The sequence below is a fragment of the Scyliorhinus torazame genome, chromosome 5 (assembly GCF_047496885.1).
Source record: "Scyliorhinus torazame isolate Kashiwa2021f chromosome 5, sScyTor2.1, whole genome shotgun sequence".
In the NCBI taxonomy this organism is placed as follows: Eukaryota; Metazoa; Chordata; class Chondrichthyes; order Carcharhiniformes; family Scyliorhinidae; genus Scyliorhinus; species Scyliorhinus torazame.
In genome coordinates, this window is record NC_092711.1 from 234,501,963 (window position 1) to 234,525,742 (window position 23,780).

The 23,780-nt window shown below is 46.7% G+C and overlaps 1 long non-coding RNA gene across 1 annotated transcript in view; it reads right to left on the reverse strand.

The window, feature by feature from the left end:
• Positions 1-12,230, reverse strand: part of LOC140422753 (uncharacterized) — a 55,531-nt gene extending 43,301 nt beyond the window's left edge. Inside the window, exon 1 of the long non-coding RNA XR_011947581.1 lies at positions 12,141-12,230. This is a non-coding gene — a long non-coding RNA (uncharacterized lncRNA). The remainder of the gene's footprint in view (positions 1-12,140) is intronic.
• Positions 12,231-23,780: the final 11,550 nt, after the last annotated feature.

The window sequence follows — 23,780 nt, forward strand, 5'->3', positions numbered from 1 at the left end:
CTATAGTCAGACCATCACTAGGTACATGCAGCTAGATGCGTACCCTCTCCTCCGCATATCCGACATGGTCAATCGGATTGCACAGTACAAAGTCTTTTCCATCGTGGACCTCATGTCTGCATACCACCAGCTCCCCATCCGCCCGAGTGACCGCAAGTACACGACCTTCGAGGCAGACGGGCGGCTCTACCATTTTTAAGGGTCCCATTTGGCATCACGAACGGAGTCTCGGTCTTCCAACGGGAGATGGACCGAATGGTTGACCACCACGGTTTGCGGGCCACATTCCCATACCTCGAAAATGTAACCATCTGCGGCCATGACCAGCAGGACCACGATGCCAACCTCTGCAAATTCCTCCAGACCGCTAACGCCCTGAACCTCACCTATAACGAGGAAAAATGCGTTTTTAGCACTAACCGTCTGACCATCCTGGGATACGTAGTGCGTAATGGAGTGATAGGCCCCGACCCTGAACGCTTGGAATTTCCCCTCCCCCACTGCTCCAAAGCCCTGAAACGCTGCCTGGGCTTCTTCTCGTACTACGCCCAGTGGGTTCCCCAATGCGCAGACAAGGCCCGCCAGTTAATCCAGTCCACTACCTTCCCCCTGTCGATAGAGGCCCGCCAGGCCTTCAGCCGCATCAAAGCGGATATTGCAAAGGCCACGATGCATGCAATCGACGAGTCCCTCCCCTTCCAAGTCGAGAGCGACGCATCCGATGTAGCTCTGGCGGCCACCCTCAACCAAGCGTGCAGACCCGTGGCTTTTTTCTCCCGGACCCTACATGCCTCAGAAATCCGCCACTCCTCAGTGGAAAAGGAAGCCCAAGCCACAGTGGAAGCTGTGCGACATTGGAGGCATTACCTGACCGGCAGGAGATTCACTCTCCTCACTGACCAACGGTCGGTAGCCTTTATGTTCGATAATGCACAGCGGGGCAAAATCAAGAACGACAAGATCTTAAGGTGGAGGGAGGATTGAGCTCTCCACCTATAACTATGAGATATTGTATCATCCCGGAAAGCTGAACGAGCCGTCCGCTGCCCTATCCCGCGGCACGTGTGCCAACGCACAAGTGGACCGCCTCCAAGCCCTCCACAAGGACCTCTGCCACCTGGGGGTCACTCGATTCTACCATTTTGTGAAGTCCCGCTACCTCCCCAACTCTTTCGAGGAGGTCCGTACAGCCACCAGGAACTGCCAAATCTGCGCAGAGTGCAAACCGCACTTTTTGAGGCCAGATAGAGCGCACCTGATAAAGGCTTCCCGTCCCTTTGAACGCCTCAGTTTGGATTTCAAAGGCCCCCTCCCCTCCACCGACCGCAACGCGTACTTCCTAAACCTCGAAGACGAATACTCACCTTTCCCCTTCGCCATCCCCTGCCCCGACATGACCGCGGCCACAGTCATTAAAGCCCTCGGCACCATCTTTACACTGTTCGATTTCCCTGCATATATCCATAGCGACAGGGGGTCCTCCTTCATGAGCGACGAACTGCGTCAGTTCCTGCTCAGCAAGGGCATAGCCTCGAGCAGGACGACCAGTTACAACCCCCGGGGGAACGGTCGGGTAGAGAGGGAGAACGGTACAGTCTGGAAGACCGTCCTACTGGCCCTACGGTCCAGAAATCTCCCAGTTTCCCGTTGGCAGGAAGTCCTCCCGGATGCCCTCCACTCCATCCGGTCGCTGCTGTGTACCGCCACTAATCAAACCCCTCACGAGCACCTCCTTTTCTTCCCTAGGAAGTCCTCCTCCAGAACGGCGCTGCCGACCTGGCTGGCAGCCCCAGGACCCATCTTGCTCCGAAAGCATGTGCGGGCGCACAAATCGGACCCATTGGTCGAGAGGGTTCACCTCCTCCACGCAAACCCTCAGTACGCCTACGTGGCATACCCCGACGGCCGACAGGTCACGGTCTCCCTGCGGGACCTGGCGCCCACCGGAAACACACACACACCCCCAACTCCAATCACCCCCTCCCTCCCACCGGCGCACCCCACGGCCGCTCCCTTCCCGGGTGGATCGGTTCCCCTCCCGTGCCCGCCCAGGAGTAAAGAACCAGGGACGAACAGCGCAATGCTCCCAGAGATGACAGTGCCCGAGCCAGCACCTGCACCACCACCAGGGCTGAAGCGATCGACAAGGGTGACCAGGGCACCCGCTCGACTCGTGGAATCCGTGTGACAAAAATCTGTAAATAATTCTGACAAAACCTGTAAATAGTTAACTGTTGAGCTCAATGCATAGCCACTGTACGAAAATAGTTCCAGGACCAGCTTTGTAAACCCCTACCACCATGTGATCCACCACCCCGCCGGGTTCCTTTTTAACAAGGGGTGAATGTGGTGGTATGTATTAGGAGTAGTACGGTACCTGTGAAGCCGAGAGGCTATTGGCAGACAGACACTGGTTCCTGGTTGGATCTGCCGCCTGCTGGCTCCACCCAGCAAGGCGGAGTATAAGAGTCCAGGTTCTCCTAGCAGCCGCATTCTGTAACTGAGCTGCTGGGGAACAAGTCTTGCTCAATAAAGCCTCGATTGACTTCATCACTTCTCGACTTGTGAGTAATTGTTGTGCTACACCCTTCAGTGGTGTTACTCTGAGCTTCGTATCGAGTTAATGGCTTGATAATTTTTTGTTATTACAGGGGAGCGGCTTTACCCTATGAAATACAGAATTGATACCAGCCGTGGGTTCCGCGACCCTTCTGACACCCGCTTGCAACCTACCTGCAGGTCACGACCCACACTTTGAAAAATCCTGCACTCGACTACAAGAGGGAGCTGAGAGCAGACACCAGGCTTGAAATTTTACTTACCAATTCTGTCAGGAATGGATGTGACCCAAAAGCCACAGAAAACGCATTGATTAGTTCCCTCCCCAAAAAAGCCAAAGGATGAATATAGGGACCAAGAACTCTATGGATGTGGACCTACAGCACCCCCCCCCCCCCCACAATGAGGTAGTGTGACCAGCTAAAGGGGGCATCGAGGGGTAGAGCTCTCTGTGGCTTAAGGGGCAGCCTAAATAATAGTGGAACTCACTTACACCATTACTTCCTGGAGCTCCTGTACTGAAATCATATTCTTAAAATGTGCCCAGGAAGCCCTGGGCTATTATTTTTGATGTAGTTAACCCAGTCAGTTAGCAATAATAAGGTAACAATCATAACTTGCTAATATCATCAAAACAGTGTGTGTGCGGGTCTTGTGCACAGTTAGTTGAAGGTGCCACCACTGCAGTTTGTCGAGAGACGTTTATGGGCTGCAGCATTCTTAATCAAAGTGTAAAGATGAACTGTGCAGCCTGCACATTTTCTTGTTGTTGATATCATCTGTTTGATGTTTCACACAGAGAGGAAATCGTTGTTGCTCTGACAGGTCCTGCGGTGTATTGACATGTTTACCCTTCAGACACTTCCAATTCTAACTAGCTCATCACATATTGAATACGATTGGTTGAATGTTTCCATCTTGTCAGGTTCAGAATCAAGAGCCTGATCACTTAGGCCAACACATTGGCAGACACACATTGATAATCACCCCATCTGTGGTCACACTGTTATTTCTGCATTAACCATAATTTTGGTGTAATTACCTCGCACTTATATTTTACATTTAGTTAATTAAAATAATAATACATGACAAAATGCCATTGATATAAAAGCATTTAAGGGCTCATGGCGGCATGGTGGCACAGTGGTTAGCACTGCTGCTTCACAGCACCTGGGACCAGGATTCAAATCTGGCCTTGGGTGACTGTGAAGAGTTTGCACGTTCTCCCTGTGTCTGGGTGGATTTCCTCCGGGTGCTCCAGTCAAAAGATGTGCAGGTTAGGTGAATTGGTCATGCTAAATTGCCCCTTAGTGTCCAAAGATGTTTAGGTTTGGTGGGGTTATGGGGATAGGGCAGGGAAGCAGGGCTAGGTAGGGTGTTGTTTCAGAGGGTCAGTGTAGACACGATGGACCGAATGGCCTCTTTCTGCACTGTAGGAATTCTATGATTTTATATGATTCTAAAAGCTGATTGAAGCAGGACAACATTTAATCCTGCCCCATTTCTATGTGATATAAGCATCATCCTTGCCATGTATTTACTGCTACTGACATTTTTAGAATAAATCAGATTCCTTCCAAAATATAATGTGATCTTGAAAGATGTTTTTGAAATCAGTTTCTTCTCATCTAACCGATTACCCTACAATCCAGAACTTATTGGAGGCACAAAATAAACGATACACTGCATATCTGCATAAGGTCATGGAGATAATTCAGGAAAAAAGGTGCAGTAAATTTGAAAAAGACCTTGGAGTAAAGGTGCAGGACACAGGTTCTTATTGCAGCAATACTTTCCCATTGTGTTTTTTATAAGAGTGAATGCTGCTACTACTATGTTAGTCAATGAGCTGAGGGTGAAGCGGGACCTAGTAGCAAACCACATCACTTTGCAGCAGACAGAATCTACTTTAACAGAGTCTCTCAGCATACAGAAAATAAAACTTAGGATCAAAACTACAGCAGTGTCAAAATCGGGATAATGACTCCAGCAAAATGGAGGAGAGTACCTAATACAGATAAAATCAAATCCAGTTACTTCCAGTAATACAATGTTTAGCTGACAGGGAAAGTACCCAATCAGGATTTATGCTGTTCCTATATATATATAACCTTTTTTATAATGGCTTACTATCGTTAAAGAAGCAGGAGTAATGCAAAATGCTAATTTTAGCAAATTTTCAACAGAAAGAATAACTGATATTTGTGCACAGATCAGCAGAAATGGCTAGCAGTTGATTTTACAATTATTTACCTTTAATTGCATATGCAGGACATTATTTGAAGTAAGGTTCTGTACTTTCATCATTTCATACTAACAATTGATGCTATCTTGGTAGCACTCAATGAAATCTTGTCAACATTGTAAGAATGATCATGGCTTTGCAATGGGGACAATGAATATACTCAAGATCTGATCAAAAGAGTTGTCGGTGAGAGAATAAAGTAACTATCAAATTGACAGGAACACCTGTCGGCCTGGCGAACTAGCCAGGTTTTGTACAGTGAAACAAAGACGTGGGCCTGAATGTTAGCAGGGTCTAGTTTTGGGGGAATTGAATATCTATCCAAGGGATAGTGTAAAGTATAATTGTGAAGTAGATTTTTGGTTGTATCAAAAGTAAAAGGGGAATGTTCTGTTTGGTGGCTTAAAGTCCGGGTTATCTTCACAAAGAGTGTTCAGTCATTGTTGCTCCTAGTTTGCTTATTACAGTAAAAGTCGCAAAATGTGGTATCTTGCTGTGCCACCCTTTCAGCTGTAAACTGGAAGTTCAAATTTCTTTGTGTGAAAATTCTAACAATAGAATTAAATGATCAGTGGATTAACTCTGTCTTACACATTGTGGTCAGCTTTGATCAATGCTGTACATCTATCCTTGCCTCTAGATCTCACTTAAGGATCACTTTGAAAGTTATCACTTTATTGAACTGACTTGGGTGCTTTTTGAAACCCTTGATTTTTTAAATTTGCATTTTAACTCCGGATATTTTGAAAAATAGCAACAACTTATATATTATAATAATATAATAAAATATAGTGGGAGATGGTGCTATAGTGGCAATGTCACAGGACCAGTAATCCAAAGGCCCAGGATGGTGCTCTGAGGACATAGTTTCAAATCACATTGTGGCAGCTGGTGGATTTTAAATTCAATTAATTAAATCTGGAATTGGGAGCTACTCTCAGCAACGGTGACCATGACAACTATCATAAATTGTTGTAAAAACCCATTACTGATGGTCTTCAGGGAAGAAAATCTACCTTCCTTACCCGGCCTGGCTTAGACGTAACTCCAGGCCCACAGCAGTTTGGTTGACTCTTAACTGTCCTCTGAAATGCTCCAGCAAACTACACAATGTCAGTGCAATTAGGAATGGGCAACAAACACTGGTTTTGCCAGGGACACACACATGCCATGAAAGGATTTTAAAAAACGATTTAGAATGCACAAAATCTCTGTTTCTTTGCTGATGTTTATGCACAAAAATGTGAAGAATGTACCTCCTGATTCACACTTTACAGCATTTAGAGTTTTGAAAATTATTTTATTTGACTTGTGCCTAATGGAATATGATTCCGTTAAAAAAAAGTGATGGGGTTCATTTTGAATTTTCCATTACTTAATTTGCATTAGGTTAGTTTCTGTTAACTACTAAATTTACAAATAAAACATCAGAAGGTGGTCTTCTGATGGTTTACAAAGTTGCATAATCACAGGATTGTGTTGTTCTACTCAGATAACCCTAACGGCTACAGAAAAGATTAACCTGTCATTTGTTATCTTCTCAAAATGAAGCTCTACCTTTAGCAGAAAAAAATCTATTCCATGTTATTATCCGCTTCACATGTTTCCCTGCAGATTGAGTCTCTTCGTGACAGCTAACTGAAATCACAATGCTATGGAAATGCTGTAAAATATTAACTTTCAAAAAATCACTTCTGCTTTTGGAAACATAAAATAAATCTTCAAAGAGCATTATAAGTCCATCAACCAGCATAATACTAGGACAACCTATGTGAGAAATATGAACCCTCTACATGTTCCAATGTCAGATATTGGGTATAAAAATCATCATTGGAAATGCAGTCAAGTTTATCTTTCCTATTGCATATTTAATGGTGACCTTATTGTATTTAATTTCGGCAATGCCTTTGAATAAGGACTCTCACTACATACTGGATCTCCACTAAAGTTGACAAGTCATTGCTTCTGGACTCATTTAGGCTCAGAATTAATTTGTACTGCATATGTCCTCTAAAGCCAATTTGATAATGCAACTGTAATATAAATCTGAAGTGACACTTAAACACCAGATCGTAGATATGTTGATGTTCGTGAGTGTGCTCACAAAAGGAACACAATAGTTAGCATGCAGGTACAGCAAGCAATTAGAAAGGACAATGGCATGTTCGCCTGTTATTACAAGTACAAAAACAAGGAACTACACAAATAAGAATGTTTTTCTACAATTGCACAGCGTTTTGGTGAGGTCAAACCTGGGGAACTGTGCGCAGTTTTGGCTTCCATATCTGAGAAAGAGCACACTTGTATTAGATGGAGTACAGGCAGGTGGATCCAATTCACTAGAATAGTACAAAAGGGTTATGATAAGAGGTGGAGCAGATTGGGCCTTTACTCTCTGGAGTCAAAAGAATGAGAGGTGAGCTCATTGAAATATATAAGATTATGAAGAGATTTGAGCGGGTTCGCGGACACTGAGATTGCTTCTCTTGGCTGGGGAATCTAGAACACAGAATCTCAAGATATAGGGTTGATTATTTAGGATTTGGATGGTCTATCTGTGGACTTCTGGTTATTAGACAGACTGTAGACGTACTCTGGTATTTGCTTAACACTTGTTTATTGGAATGACATTTAAACAGTTTATGTAGTAGGCATGTTGCTTGTATGCATGATTTCAACCTCTTTCTCTCCTCTCTCTCTTTCTCGAGTCTAACACATGACTGATTTCAGTGGTACACCATACATTCGCATATACCATCTCTTCATTCTTTATATTACAACTTCCCATAAGGATACCACTATTTTCAAAAACAACATGAAACTATACCTTAAACTATTTATATTATGTTACATTTCTGCAATTCCCTTTTCACCGCTACAGATTCTGCCCAACTCCAACTCTTACTCTTCTCCTGAAGTCACAGACCTGAGAGATTCAATCTCCCACAATATTCTCTGCCCTTAGGGAAGATATCTTTCAGACATGAGGACTTTCTTCTGCATTTGGTAGTACATCATCTTCTTCAGAATACACCGCACTTGAGCAGCATTGCTGGTAAGCAATGTGTAAGGTTCAGAATGACTGTACTGCAAGGGCAATGAGGAATTTTTAACAAAATACTGATCAAAGAGAGAATATTGAAGAGAATCGAGCTTTGGACCCTCTGGGATGAGAAGAGAAGTCCTCCAGGCTCATTGAGGGGCTTGTTGCCCCCTCAAAGCACATTGGACACAACCTTCAGAAGAGGAATGATTTTCAGTTCCAGGCAATACTGTCACAGCTGCATCATTTGCTGTAGCATCAAAGACTGGAAAGGTATTGAAGATACAAAATTTCAAAGAACTTAGATGACTAAAGGGAGAAAATGACAAAATTCCTGTATGCATTCGAGGAAAAGGTGAAGAGGTAATTTCCCAATTAGATTGCAGGAGGACAGTCTACTTTCTGCTTACTTCTCTCTGTATGAGATTGCAGCACCCTGGGAAATGGGAAGAATTGCTGGGAATGCGGAGTCAAGACAACCTCAACTTCTGTAATGAGACAAATTTCCTGCAAATAACTAACTCAGGGACAAGACTGCTGGACAGGGTTCTGCAGCTTTAGAAGTGCTAAAGATTCTGATGCAGCTGCTATGCTGGCATCCAGTTCTAGCGGGAAGATTTGCAGCTGGGACTGAAGCACAGGTGTCGAGTGATTTTCACCCCTCAAGATAACAGCACTGTGGTAATATGATCATCTCTGGACACTAATGTGGACGCCTCCCTGGAATATGCTTCATGGACAACAAGAGAAAGATGAGGCAATACCTTGGTAAGGTCAGTGCAACAAAGATCTGAATGTTGCTCGGTCATTAGAAACTAGCTAACACCTCTAAAAAGACAACAGACACTTAATTTGGTGTGTTTATCAACTGGAAAGATGAGTTATCCTCCAGGACCTGAACCTCCAACAGATGACTTTGTGCTACAAGGGCTTCCTTCTCATCATTTTCTTCTCAGAGATACGTTCTTGTCTTCTACTTCGATTAAAATTATCGGATTTCCACAAATGCTTGTAATGTCTGTCCTTTGCTGCACTCAGAAGCATTATGCATCCCCTGCTGGGCTGACCTAGCATCTATGCTGGATTTAGCATTTCATAAATGCTGTCATTTTGGAGTTTCCAGCCCTTTATTCTCGCTTGGCCAGCTCTCTTGTGGATGGGGCCACTGCCTACCCAGTCAAAAGAATCATGTGAACCCTTCACCCCACCTGAATTAAAGCTCAATTAAATTCTCCAAGCTCAGCCTACCTCATATACTGGACCACATTGTCCAAAGCAAAGTCATCTGTGGTCTGCAGAAAGTCCTTGAAATTTCAGTCTGGGCACCCACGACTGTGTGATCACAAAATATCTCACCCTTAAACGCTCCACATCCTATGCAATATAGATCAATTAGAAATAATTCAATCAATTCCCCAGGTCATTGTGATCTCTGGTTAAAATGTGTTAGTTCAATTACTAAGGGCGAGATTCTCCTGAAAATTGGCAAAGGCCAATAGCGAGCCGGAAAAGGGGTATTGAAGCTGCTGATAGCAACGTGGCTTTCTCCGCCCTTTAGTGCAGGACATGGAAAAATGACATCAAGGGGCAGTTCCCATGGTATATCACTAGCAGGTCGGCCCCTGTTTCACTCGTCCCGCCAGCAAATAAGTAACTCGAGGATCGGGGCACCCTTTTTAATGGATTTTCTGAGGGGGAAGGATGATGCAATCGTAAAGGCCTGATAATGCTATGTTAATCAACGCAAATGATGTTCCCGATGTTGAACGTTGGGAAACATGCCCCGTTAATGATGGGAGAGAAGACAATCACATCACCCATTTATGTCAACGTAAAATGTAACTTGGTTGTTCTTTTTATATTTTCCACTCCAGTCGCTGGACTTTCCCAGCGCGACCGGGAGCAGAACATCCTGGCCTAAGTTTGACTTTGCGCTAAGATAAGTGTCAAAGGCTTTGAGAGTGGTCTCAAAGTCTGCAGTGGACTCTTCCACACCATACCTCAGGAAAATGTTGTCTGCTACTGCGCCTACAGCATAAGACTTGACACTTTTGCTCTTTAGTGTTGGCCGAATATTGCTCAATACTGGAGAAAATAGCATTTCCATAACATACTGGCCTCTCTGCGGTCTCTCAAGGCAGTCAAGTGGGTGGGGTAGAAATGGGAACTGCTCACCAAGTATGGTCATCGTTACCTCTCTCCAGAGCGCCTCCTCCTCCTGTTGATTTGTCGCAAGCTGGGGGGCCGCTACTAACATTGAAATGTGTTCAAATTTATTAAAATGAGGTTCATGCCTTTTCGTGCCATCAGTGGCGACGGGCGGGGAAAATCGGGAAGCTTGATCTCGCATTTCCCGATTCTCGCAGGATTTTCCGCCAGTGGCAAATGGAATTCAATCCGGAAAAGTGTGAGGAAATGCATTTGGCGAGGGCAAACAAAGGAAGAGAATATGCAATAAGCGGGAAGATATTGAGAGGGGTTGAGGAAGTGAGAGGCCTTGGAGTGAATGGCTACAGATCCTTAAAGGTTCAGGACAGGTGGACAAAGTATCAAGGAAGGTATCAAGGGTAGCACAGTAGCATAGTGGTTAGCACAGTTGCATCACAGCTCCAGGGTTCCAGATTCGATTCCCGGCTTGGGTCACTGTCTGTGCAGAGTCTGCACATTCTCCCCATTTCTGCGCGGGTTTCCTCGGGGTGCTCCGGTTTCCTGCCACAGTCCAAAGATGTGCAAGTTAGGTGGATTGGCCACGATAAATTGCCCTTAGCTAAGGTGGGGTTACTGGTTTACGGGGATAGGGAGGTGTGGGCTTAGGTGGGGTGCTCTTTCCAAGAGTCGGTGCAGACTCGATGGGCCGAATGGCCTCCTTCTGCACTGTAAATTCTATGATCTACGATAAGAAAGCATATGGAATGCTTTCCTTTATTGAGTGAGGTATTGAATACAAAAGAACAGATGTAATGCTGGAACTCTATAAAACGCTGATTCGGCCACATCTGGAATTTTGTGTACAGTTCTGAAGCTGTAGAAAGTTTCAGAAATGCAAAGTAAATGCATTTGTAATTGAAGCATAATAAATGTATTTTCCTGAAGTAACTAATAACTCTGATATAAAATTAAAGATGCGTTTTGGACAGGTAGTGGAAACGTTTGTTGAATTTTCTGGGTTTCATAGAATTTACAGTGCAGAAGGAGGCCATTCGGCCCATCGAGTCTGCACCGGCTCTTTGAAAGAGCACCCTACCCAAGGTCAACACCTCCACCCTATCCCCATAACCCAGTAACCCGACCCAACACTAAGGGCAATTTTGTACACGAAAGGCAATTTAGCATGGCCAATCCACCTAACCTGCACATCTTTGGACTGTGGGAGGAAACCGGAGCACCCGGAGGAAACCCACGCACACACGGGGAGAAAGTGCAGACTCCGCACAGACAGTGAACCAAGCCGGGAATCGAACCTGGGACCCTGGAGCTGTGAAGCAATTGTGCTATCCACCATGCTACCGTGCTGCCCAAATGATTTTTACCCCAATGATTTCAATAAAAAATTATTGCATATGTACAATGATTCCATGTGACAGAATAAATCCTCAGGGAGGTGTATACAGAATTGCCCAGTCTGTAAAATCTCAATGCTCTTGTGTGAACAATGTTTATCATGAGTCATGAGCAACTGATAATTATGTTTATTTTAATTTGAATGAGATTACTTTTAATTTAATAATAGAATGATGTTAAAAACAAACAGACATATCATGCAATAAATTGGCAAATTCATTTTGTGAGTCATCCATTTCTTTATCACATGGTTCATTCATTTGCATTTTGGTCTGAATTTTATTCTCTCCCTGCCGTTGGGATTGTAGGTGGGTGAGTGTCAAATTCCTCGTATGGGCTTCCAGCTGGGTTTCCACTCACCTGAACCTCTCAGTTTTACGCTGAGGTGGGTGAGGCCTCTAACAGCCCGCCCAGCCTTGCCCCAATTGAGGCCCTTAAGTGACCGATTATTGACCAATAGGATGGTTTCTCACTCAGCCTCAATCTTTAGGCTGGCAGGAGGAGTTCCAGGGTTTGGGGGAAGCCTAAAAATAATCAGGTTCAGGCCTAGGATGGGAAGTGTGGGAGGGTGGGAAGTTGCGAGGTCATCAGCCCCCTTTTTAATTTCTGGTGCATCCCCCACCCATCCCCCGAAAAGGTCCGGCAACTGCAAAATCTCCTTCCCCACCAACCTCTTCCACAAACAATCCAATCCTCCCCTGCTCTCCCCACTCTGGGTATCCCCAAACATACCTCTTCCTGGAGTCCTCGGAATTCGACTCCGACAACTGCATGCAGCCCCAGTCCTGTCCACTGCAGCTTCTGGCGCTGCAGGGACTAGAGAGCTACCAGCCATTCTGGTTGGCCGGCAGTTTTCCAAGGCGGACTTCCTCCCGAATGATGGCCGGACGTCCTGCCTGCAGCTAATGCTCATTGGAGTGCGAAATCCCTGTGGAGGAGATAATGCCGGTCGGGATGTGCTCCCACTGACACCTGGGAAATTGGGAAGGGAAACCCCTCCATTCTAAAAATCCCGACCTTAGTGATTTTATGGCAGTGACATTATTTCATCAAATTTCAATTGTAGGGAGGCCAGGAATATAAATTTCACAGCAAATGATGCCACCCTGTCCAGAACAGTGGAACCAGAGGACATAGCCTTTATTTAAAGGAGAGGGGAATTCAAAATTAATCTGCAGAAGTAATATTCCAGTCAGTGAGTGGAAGCAAAAAGTATTAACTTATTCAAATATAAACTAGATTTCTTATAGAAAATAGCACTGTGGGTATTATACATGAGTAATTGATAGATTATATGGTAAGTGTTCCATCCTTGGGGAAAAAGAGATATGTTCTATGTTCTATCTATGTTCTTCATCTTTGGTGGTTTTCCTCACATCATTTTCGAGTCAATTGCACTTTAAACTATGCAAGTTAATTATTTTGTTTTGTCACAACTCCACTATCATTATTTCCACTATGAAGAAGATGGTAGATGGTGAACAAGCTAGACCTTGGTCATTCTCTCACATAATTATTCCTATGTAAAGAGGGGGCTTAACATTTAGCTGCAAAATAAGGTGTTCCTTAGAAATGTTTCTGCTGCATTTCTTAATCCCAATAAACGACATTTGAAGAAAGAGCTGGATTATATGCCAGTGAGGACTGAATACATAGAATATTTAGGGGATGATGGGTGGGATTCTCTGATCCTGAGGCTAAGTGTTGATGCCGTCGTAAACGCCGTTGCATTTCATGACGGCATCAACATGCCCTCAGGAGCAGCGATTCTGACCCCGATGGGGGCCAGCATGGCACTGGAGTGACCCACGCCACTCCAGCTGCCGATGCCGGCATCAAATGGGTGCCGCGGGTCTGCACATGCACATTGCGACCGGCGCCAATGCACACCGGCACCGACGCACCATGGCGTAGGGCTACAGAGGCCGGTGCAGAGAAAAAGAGGCCCTCAGACCGAGAGGCCGGCACGCCGATTGGTAGGCCCCGATCGCGGGCCAGGCCACAGCGGAGCCCCCCCCCCGGGGTCGGACCCCCTCTCCCCCCACCAGGCCGCCCCCGGACGCATGAAAGCCGAGGTCCCACCGGGTGAGACCACACGTGGATGGCGCCGGCGGGACTCGGATATTTTGTGCGGCCGCTCGGCCCATCCCGGTGGAGAATGGCCGGGGGGGCCGCTCCGGTGCTGCGCCAACCGCGCCAGCGCCAATGGTGCCGATTCTCCGCTCTCCGGTGAATCGACGGACTGGCGTCGTGGCGGCGTTGCACGATTCGCACCATGCCCGCCGATTCTCCGGCCCGGCGTGGGCCGGAGAAAAATCCCACCCGGGATATTTCAGTCATATTGTTTTGTTTTAACAAGTCAAGTAGATACTTACACCGGGCAGATAACATCCCTGACAATGTGGTCAGTAAAGAAAAATGTTTGGTACAATGCTCAGCCACACGGATGAGGAAAGGGATCCTCATAGGTTTGATAATTAGTCTGTTGCCGGTCTTAACAGGCTAACAGTGATGGTGTATAGTTTTCCTGGGTGAAGAAACGTGCACAAAAGGGTGTTGGTCATCAGAAGAACAATCTGTTGAGTAAGGTCCTTGGTGCCTGTTGGACAATATTGTAATATTTTCTGAGTGAAGAAAGCTGGGGGGTACAGGGACAGGAAGGAGATAATCACACTACTATAGTGATAGTTTATTCAGAATCTTGAGCAAAACCTGCTCAGGAACACCTCTGACCCAACTGCCAACTTCAAATAAAGTACAGGAAACAGTTGGATCCAAATAACAACACAGCGGGACAGATTAAAAGCAAACAACTGCTCACCAATTACCCTAGACCACAGATTTTGTTCTGCAGATCACTTTAACAATAGCTCAGTGGACACCATCTTAGTGATGGACATAGCTGAACTTGCTTTCGGTTCTTCATACTCATGATGAAAGAATAGAGAATTTTTATTTATATCATGCCTTTGACAATCTCTAGATGTTCCAAAGTGCTCTAATGAAGTACCTTTCAGGTGTAGTCACTGTTGTAATGTTGGACATGTGGCGAACAACTGTGCATAGCAAAGCACCACATAGAACAATAAAATAAATGACCAGATCATGACTACAACATGATCTACAACAGGGGCAGCACGGTAGCATTGTGGATAGCACAATTGCTTCACAGCTCCAGGATCCCAGGTTCGATTCCGGCTTGGGTCGCTGTCTGTGCGGAGTCTGCACGTCCTCCCCGTGTGTGCGTGGGTTTCCTCCGGGTGTTCCGGTTTCCTCTCACAGTCCAAAGATGTGCAGGTTAGGTGGATTGGCCATGATAAATTGCCCTTAGTGTCCAAAATTTCCCTTAGTGTTCGGTGGGGTTACTGGGTTATGGGGTTATGGGGATAGGGTGGAGGTGTTGACCTTGGGTAAGGTGCTCTTTCCAAGAGCCGGTGCAGACTCGATGGGCCGAATGGCCTCCTTCTGCACTGTAAATTCTATGTAAACACTTGCATCCCACAGCATCATGTGTTTTGGCACTACTGTTGCCAGTATAGAAGCAAGCAATGCCCACTTTCATCCATTTCAAGTGTAACCCACACCAAATGTAATTTTGGCACGGACATTAGCACAAACATTACAAATGTGTGCTGGGAGCTTGCAGAGTAAGCAGATTGTAAGTCAGTCAGCTTCTAATGCTGAATTGAAGCCAGTGCTACCATTTTAGACCTCACCACTGAAGTTAATGCCCTCTTTTCTTTTAATAAATGTTTTTTATTGGGTTTTTGAACAAAGTCTACTTACCGTTATGTACACAGAATAAGATATATATATATGTATAGAAGAGAAGGGCACACACAAACATACCAAAAAAAAGTAATAATAAAAAATAAAATAAAGTAACTGGTAAGGTATTAAGCACCAGCTCAACAACAGCAACTCTGTACAATTGAAAATATTATTTACAACACATAAGTAGGCATACGAACATAAGAACATAAGAACTAGGAGCAGGAGTAGGCCATCTGGCCCCTCGAGCCTGCTCCACCATTCAATGAGATCATGGCTGATCTTTTGTGGACTCAGATCCACTTTCCGGCCCGAACACCATAACTCTTAATCCCTTTATTCTTCAAAAAACTACCTATCTTTATCTTAAAAACATTTAATGAAAGAGCCTCCATTGCTTCACTGGGCAAGGAATTCCATAGACTCACAACCCTTTGGGGAAAGAAGTTCCTCCTAAACTCAGTCCTAAATCTACTTCCCCTTATTTTGAGGCTATGCCCCCTAGTTCTGTTTTCACCCGCCAGTGGACACAGGCTGCCCGCATCTATCCCCTTCATAATTTTATAAGTTTATGGGGGACGGGGGGGGGGGGGGAGACTGTTTGTGGGGGGTGGGGGGGGGGGTGGAGGCTGGGGTGGGTAGATATACATTTGGGTGCCGGAGAAACAATTACAGAGGGCAATACTCGAATGGGTCTGATGGTGTTGTCACTTGCTTCTCCCGGACGGATTTCGCTGCCGTTGTCGTCTCGTGCTCACCTCAGCTTCAGCCGTTCGTCCCGTCTTTTGCCTGGATTCTCCTTGCTCTCTGTTCCTGTAGATGCCAAGTTTGTTATTGTTTCCCTTGCCCTCCTTCCGGCTATCATTTCCCTGCCTCCCCCCCACCTCCTTGGTTCTCCTCTATTGTTCCCTGTATCTTCACACTTCCCCCCCTCCCTCCCCCATCTGCCCCCTCCCCCCTGCTGTGGTTCGCCTTTCTTTCCTCTTAGGTTTAGCTGCCCCCCCCCCCTCCCCTCTCCCGGTCTATCTCTCCCTCTCATGCCTTGGCTACTTTCCCCTGATTCTTGGCTACCTGGCTATTTTTCTGCTTGTTCGTTGGCCACAAACAGGTCCCGGAACAATTGGGTGAATGGCTCCCACGTTCTGTGGAAGCCGTTGTCTGACCCTCGGATGGCGAATTTGATTTTCTCCATTTGGAGACATTCCGAGAGGTCGGACAGCCAGTCTGCAGCTTTGGGTGGTGCTGCTGACAGGATTCTATGGCGGGCGATCAGGGAGGCAAAGGCAAGATAGTACGCCCTCCTCCCCAGGAATAGATCTGGCTGGTCTGATACCCCGAAGACCGCCACTTTCGGGCATGGCTCCACCCTTATCCCCACCACTTTGGACATTGCCTCGAAGAAGGCTGTCCGGTACCCCGCAAGTGTAATGAGAAGGGTTTCATTTACTCCACAACTGGCTGGTATTGGGTGTCACAGATAACTGTGTCTCTCCTGCAGGTGTTGAATCCACAACCCGGAAGTGTCTCACTGGGACAGCTTCACACAGAGAGAGCGGACAAGTCTCACTGTTTATACCTAACCAGTGAGGTTGCCCTTATGCCACACCAGTTACCTTGACTGCCACCTACGCCTGTGAGTCTCTCTCCTGTGATGGTGAAATGTCACCAGGAAGTGCCCCACTAGTGCAACTTCACAAGAGAGAGAGAAAGAGGGACTGCCGTTTATTACTGACCAGTAGCCTCTCTTGAGTGAGCATGATCGAAGTGCTCAGATTCCCTTTTCTGGTCCTTGACTACGGGATTATGTCCTGGCAATTATTGTAACTTTTTTTTTAAATTTAGAGTACCCAATTCATTTTTTCCAATTAAGGGGCAATTTAGTGTGGCCAGTCCACCTACCCCGCACATCTTTGGGTTGTGGGGGTGAAGCCCACGCAAACAGGGGGAGAATGTGCAAACTCCACACGGACAGTGACCCAGAGCCGGATCGAACATGGAACCTCGGCGCCGTGAGGCAGCAGGGCTAACCCATTGCGCCACCGTGCTGCCTAGCAATTATTGTAACTTGACCAGAGCAGACAGTGAAAGGAAGGTGAGACCACAATAATGGTAGTTTTAAAATAATTGATTTATTCAAGAGAAATTAAGCCTTCTGCAGCTCAGATGAACCCACACACAAACACCGATTATGAAATACTATGTGTAAAACAAGAGACTAAGCGGCACATCGAAAATTCTTACAGTTTACACAGATTTACTTTAGCGCCTGCAAACACGGATACACAGATATATTCACTCACCCACCCCAATCCTCAACAATCTATGCTAATTGGGAGTTTTCTGTCAGCTGGAGGAATATACTCACTGCTCCAGGGACAGGATAGTTAAAAAAAACATTGGCACAGATTTCTTTAGATCTTCTTCCAAGCTGGCCAGTCCTTGCGGCTGTTGTTCCTCCGGTTCTCGTGGTCTGTTTTCAGCAAGGCAAAGCGTGTGTCAGGCAGGAGAGTAGAGTCCCTCCACAGTTCCTCAGACTTGTCATTTTTAAGGGCAAAACCCTGAATGGGTCAAATATTGACCCTCCGACAGGTGAGTTCCAGGACAAAGGAAGCCTTTCAGATTGTGGACAGGATGGAAGTGATTAAGTTCCCCAACCAAAAGGTGGCATAATCTAATTTGATTTTAATCAGTGCCCTTACAAAAGCTTGCAATGTCTCTGGTTTCTGCTGGTCTCTTGACAATGGTCACTGGAGACAACTTTAATTGTTATCCATTAAGGTATTGTGGTTCCGTCTGGCCAGGGCAACAAGGATTTTGCATTTCAACTGCCCCTCTTTGAATGAGGTTGGGCCGTTTCATGACTCATGGCCTGCTTGTCTTGAAAAGATGCATATTCAGTTGTCTGCCTGCAGACATGGTTTGTGCAGCAATCTGTCCTTTTAAAATGGAATGTCCTTTTCCAACGTGTCCAGTTCATTTTTGGTCCTTTGATGAGTTTGCTACAACTGACTCAAGTCTGGTGCAAGGCCAAAACATGTGGGCGTGGTTGGCCTGGCCTCCTTGGAACCGTTCACATCTATCCTCCACCTCCGGGAAGAACCTACTCATGCGAATTCTTGTTAAGTGGGCTCTATGTACCACTTTTAGTTGCGTCAGGCTGAGCCTTTCGCACGTGGAGGTGGAGTTGACCCTATGCAGTGCTTCGCTCCAGAGTCCCCACCCTATTTCAATTGCCAGGTCCTCCTCCCACTTTATTCTTGTGGCGTCCAGTACTGTGTTGGCCCTTTCTACCAGTCGGTCATACACTTCGCTCCAGTTTCCTTTATCCAGTGTGCTTACGTCCAGTAACTCTTCCAATAATGTCTGTCGTGGCGGTTGTGGGTACGTCCTTGTCTCCGTTCGGAGGAAGCTTTTGAGTTGCAGGTACCTTAGCTCGTTCCCCATGGCTAGTTGGAATTTCTCTGTCAGTTCATCCATTTTTGCGATTCTGCCGTCCGTGTATAGGTCCCTGACTGTCAGTGTCCCTCCGTCCTGTCCCCATCTTTTAAAGGTGGTGTCAGTCAGCGCTGGTGTGAACCTATGGTTGTTGCAGATGGGAGCTTTGTCCGACATTTTGGTCAGTCCAAATTGCTGCCGTAGTTGGTTCCGGGACTGGAGGGTGGATATCACCACCGGGCTGCTGGAGTGTGTTTTGGGTGGGGATGGGAGTGCCGCCATGGCGAGGGCCCGGAGGGAGGTCCCCTTACAGGAGGCCTCTTCCGCGCGCACCCACTCAGCTTCTGGCTCCTTGATCCATCCCCTTATTTGCTCGGCCGTCGCCGCCCAGTAGTTGAATTGTAAGTTTGGAAGGGCTAGCCTTCCCTGGATTTTGTTTTTTGTAGGACCTTCTTTGGGATCCTAGCGTTCTTCCCCCCCATACAAGCGCCATGATTAGTTTGTCTAGTGCTTTGAAAAAGGCCTTGGGGATCCAGATCTAAGTAGGAAGAGGTACCTGGGCAGTACATTCATTTTGATCGTCTGGACTCTCCCCGAGGGAGAGTGGGAGTGTGTTCCATCTTTTCAGGTCCTTTTTTACTTCCTCTGTCAGACTGGTGATGTTCCATTTGTGGATCCTTTTCCAGTCACGGGCTATCTGGATCCCCAGGTAGCGGAATATGTGTCGGGCTTGTTTAAACGGCAGTCCCATTAATGCTGCCCCACCTACTTGTGGGTGTACCGGGAAGATCTCGCTTTTGATCATGTTGAGTTTGTAGCCCGAGAAGGTGCCACACTCTTTCAGGAGCGCGATGATTCCGTCCATGCTGCTTTGGGGGTCCGAAATGTGGAGGAGCAGGTTATCTGCATAGAGTGAGACTCTGTGCTCTCTGCCGCCCCTTTGGATCCCCCTCCAGCGTTTTGCTGCTCTGAGCTAGTGCCTCGATCGCTAGAGCGAACAGCAGCGGGGACAGTGGGCATCCTTGTCTGGTGCCCCTGTGCTGCTGGAAGTATCGGGAGTTGGTATTGTTGGTCCGTACGCTCGCCATGGGAGTGTTGTATAGTAGTTCTACCCAGGAGGTGAATCTTGTTCCAAGCCCGAACCGCTCCAGTACCTCTATGAGGAATTTCCATTCGACCCTATTGAAGGCCTTTTCTGCGTCTAGGGAGACGATCACCTCTGGTACTCTCTCCCCGGAGGGGGTCATTATCACGTTCAGCAGGCACCTGGGGCGTCATTCTCCGACCCCCCAGCCCCTCCCGTGACTCGAACCTCGGGGCTGAGCGGCGGCCAGCCATCCAGTCGGGTGTTCCCATCGGGTGTTCGGGTCGGGTGGGGGGGAGCAGCGCGGCCTTATGAGCCGTCACGCCATGCGGCGCGTATGACGCTGCACGGCGTCAACCACGTGCGCAAGCGCGGATCCCGTTACGTCGCTGCTAGCCCATTTCGGGCCGGAGACTATCGACCCATTTTTCCGACGTGACGCAAGTCGGATTTACGCCGATCGGCGGACTTTGCGCCGATAACGGAGAATTTCACCCCTGATGTTCGAGGTAAGCTGTCTACCTTTGACAAAGCCCGCCTGGTCCTCTGTGACCACCTCTGGTATGCAGTCTTCTAGCCTTTTGGCTAGGATTTTGACCAGCATTTTGGCATCTGCGTTCAGCAGTGAGATGGGTCTGTATGACCCACATTCCATTTGGTCTTTATCTTTCTTAGGTATCAGCGAGATTGAAGCCTGTGTTAGTGTGGGTGGCAGTGTGCCCCTAGGTGGCGAGTCTGTTAACATCTCCCGCAGGTGTGGGGCCAGTGCTGCCGCAAACTTTTTTAAGCACACACGGCTGAACATGCATTCGGGGGCACAATGCTGTTTCCCAACCAATGCTTTTTGGAGGCATTATCATCGAACCTGCAGCCTAGTTGCTTTTTGCACATTATTACTACTGCAGACACAAACTCATACCTTAAAGCTTGTACACACTCCCAGCTACTCAACCTTGGTAGGCACATCACCCAAACACATTGCACCATGTTTACTAACACACTTCCCTAATTTCTTGAAGGAAAAGGTAACCCATAGTAGTTATTAGCAGCTAAAGTGTGGGGCAGAAACGGTTGCATATGCCAACCCCAATAGAGGAGACAGTGATGGCTAGCAGAGGTGAGGTGACAGTGACTGCCCTTGACATCAAGGCACCATTTGACTGAATATGGCATCAAGGAGCCCCAGCTAAACTGGAGTCAACGGGAATCAGGGAAAAATCTCTCCACTGGTTGGAATCATACCTGGCACAAAGGAAGAAAGTTATGATGGGTGGATGTCAATCACCTCAGCTCCAGAACATCACTGTAGGTCTTCCTCCGGGTAGTGTCCCAGGCCCAAACATCTTCAGCTGCTGTTTCAATGAAGTTGTGTAAACATTGTCCGGGACACTGGGAAGTATTTGCCTGCTGTGGTTCAAGTAATGTCTTGGGATCATTTACAATACTTGAAAGGGCACACGGGGCTTCAGGTCGAAATAGCTGGTACCTCAAATGATGCAGCAACTCCCCCCGCACCCCCCCCCCCCCACCGCACCCCACTATTGCAGTACAGATTTAGACTAGATTATATTGTGATAAATGTAGAAATTAACATACGTAATATTTTATATTTGTGGCAGTAATTTTATTATAAACCCTAGTTTAAAATACACACAGGCAGTGTGTCTACTAAAGCAGTAATTAAGGTGTCATAAAAGAGTGAGGTAATCATTCAACCCAGCACTTACTTGGTAACAGATAAAGGGCTAATGGAATACTGTCCTGGTTTTTGGAGATGTCCTGGGGTATAGATAATTTGAGATATTGTATTTAGTCCTAACTAAGCAGGTTGTGTGACATGTCACGGGGATACAGATTACGGGCAGGATTCAACCACCATGCTGCGCCCTGTAGAAATCTGGGCACATTAGGTAAATAGTGGGAAAGGCCAAAATCGATATTTACGCCAGGTGCACATCAGTTTGCTATCTTACCGGCTCGCTCCAGGTGGCAAATTCCGGATCACGCCCAAATATGACAAGTACATCATTAACCCTCATTAGCATTCATTTCAATCACATTTATGAGATTGAATCGAATGCAACCACCTCCCGGAAATTAGTCGGCTCCCCAGCAAGAAATCACATGGGTGACGTTTAGTACTCCATTTTAAAAACTTGAAGCTGGTGCAATAGCTGCTGAATGGAACTGAGGAGGTGAGTAGCCATTTCCATTTTCCAGCGTGCAGTTCGAGGGCAGTGGAGCTGTTGCACCAGTGCTCAGGGGAGGTGGGGGACTCCACAGCAGGGTTAGTCTTGGCCAGAGGGCTAAAGAGTTCCAGGTCGGTGATCGGCCCTGTGCCCGGGCGGGGTGGGGAGGGGGGTGGTTGAGTTGAGAGACTTTTCGTCTGTGAGACTTTCAAGCCATCTTTAAATAATGTGGATATCTATTACAGGGACAACAACAGCTGCTGCCTGTCTGTCCTACCAACGCTTCCAGGACAAACATGGTTACATGCTGAAAGTCACTTTAACTCCCATTGACTGTGAGCAGGCGGTCTCTAGCCTCACAACTGAAGGGTATTGCTAATGAGGAATTGGCCTTGTTAGTTGTGAGAGCACTTGACAACTGTAGGTTGTGTTTCCTGCTTACTGCTGCTTGTGGCTGCAAATGCCTGGAGGCTGCTGTTGCTGTTTCCTTCCCTTTCTGTAGCCAGAAAGAAGTACAATATTTTCTAAGATATCTGGGTCCTACAACACCGGGCTCAGGGGTACGAGTCCGGAACGCAATCCGGTTTGAAGCAAGAAGACGCTGCAGGTTCTGGTGCGCGACATTGATCCAAATGAGCCACCTGATGATGCCATTGAAAAAATGCTTCTGCAGATTGCTGATGCTTTTGTTGCCGTGTGATGAGTGCTGCATCTATCTCACATGTCAATGCAGGTTAAACATGCTGGAAGGATGTTCAACTGCACCTTGCGCGTGAGTGGAATATGTGGATGTCAGGATTTGGTTCCAGCGAGATTGGGCCATGTGGGAGGGGCCTGCACAGCTGCAGCTCCTGGACAGAGAATGGCACTGATACATGGAACAAATAACACATTGATGGACAGATAATTTCTACAACAAAGTTCCGGATATGGTAACACATTCTCAGGCTTCTCCTCTGTTTCTGTTGAAGAACCTGCGAGGGGTATGAAAATGAGTTGCTGTAGCTTTGTATTGGTACCAATATGGAATGGTGAAGTTTTCTTGTTGTTTACTGGTCAGTGTGATATGTAGAATGATACGGAGTTGATTTTTAAATCTTTGTTACTGTTGACCGTGTAATAAACAAAGTGGCTTCTCATGGGTACACATGCCATGCCTCAGACGATAATTATTGCATCATATTTCAATCCAACTTCGAAGCCTGGGCAAGCACAGAGTTTCACTCGATGCAGATGATCTGCTTCTCTGTGTCTCAAAGCCACAGGAGGGACTGACGGCAATACTGCAAATCCTGAAAGAGTTTGGAACCTTTTCGGGCTACAAACGTAACCTGGGCGAAGGGGAGGCATTCCGAGTGAACCCAAATGGGGTGGGGCAGAGCTAGAGGGGCTCACGTTTAAAACGGCCCAGAACAGATTCCGTTACCAAGGGATCCAGATAGCCAGAGACTAGACTCAGATCCACAAGTGGAACCTGACCAGCCTGGTGAGGATGTAGAAATGCAATAGTCATGAGGGATTCAATTGTGAGGGGAGTAGATAGACCTTTCTGTGGCCACAAAATAGACTCCAGGGTGGTATCTTGCCTCCCTAATTCTCGGGTCAAGGAGGTCTCAGAACCATTGCAGGACGTTCTGAAGGGGGAGGATGAACAGCCAGTTGTGGTGGTATATATTGGTACAAACAATCTAGGTAAAAAAAAATGATGAGGTCCGAAAGCCGAATATAGGGAGCTCGGAAGCAAGTTAAAAAGTAGGACCTCAAAGATAGTTATCTCAGGATTATAACGAGTGCCACGTGCTAGTCAGCGTAGAAACAGCAGGATGCACCAGTTGAATAAGTGGCTGAAAGAATGGTGTGAGGGCGAGGGATTCAGATTCCTGGGGTTTTGGG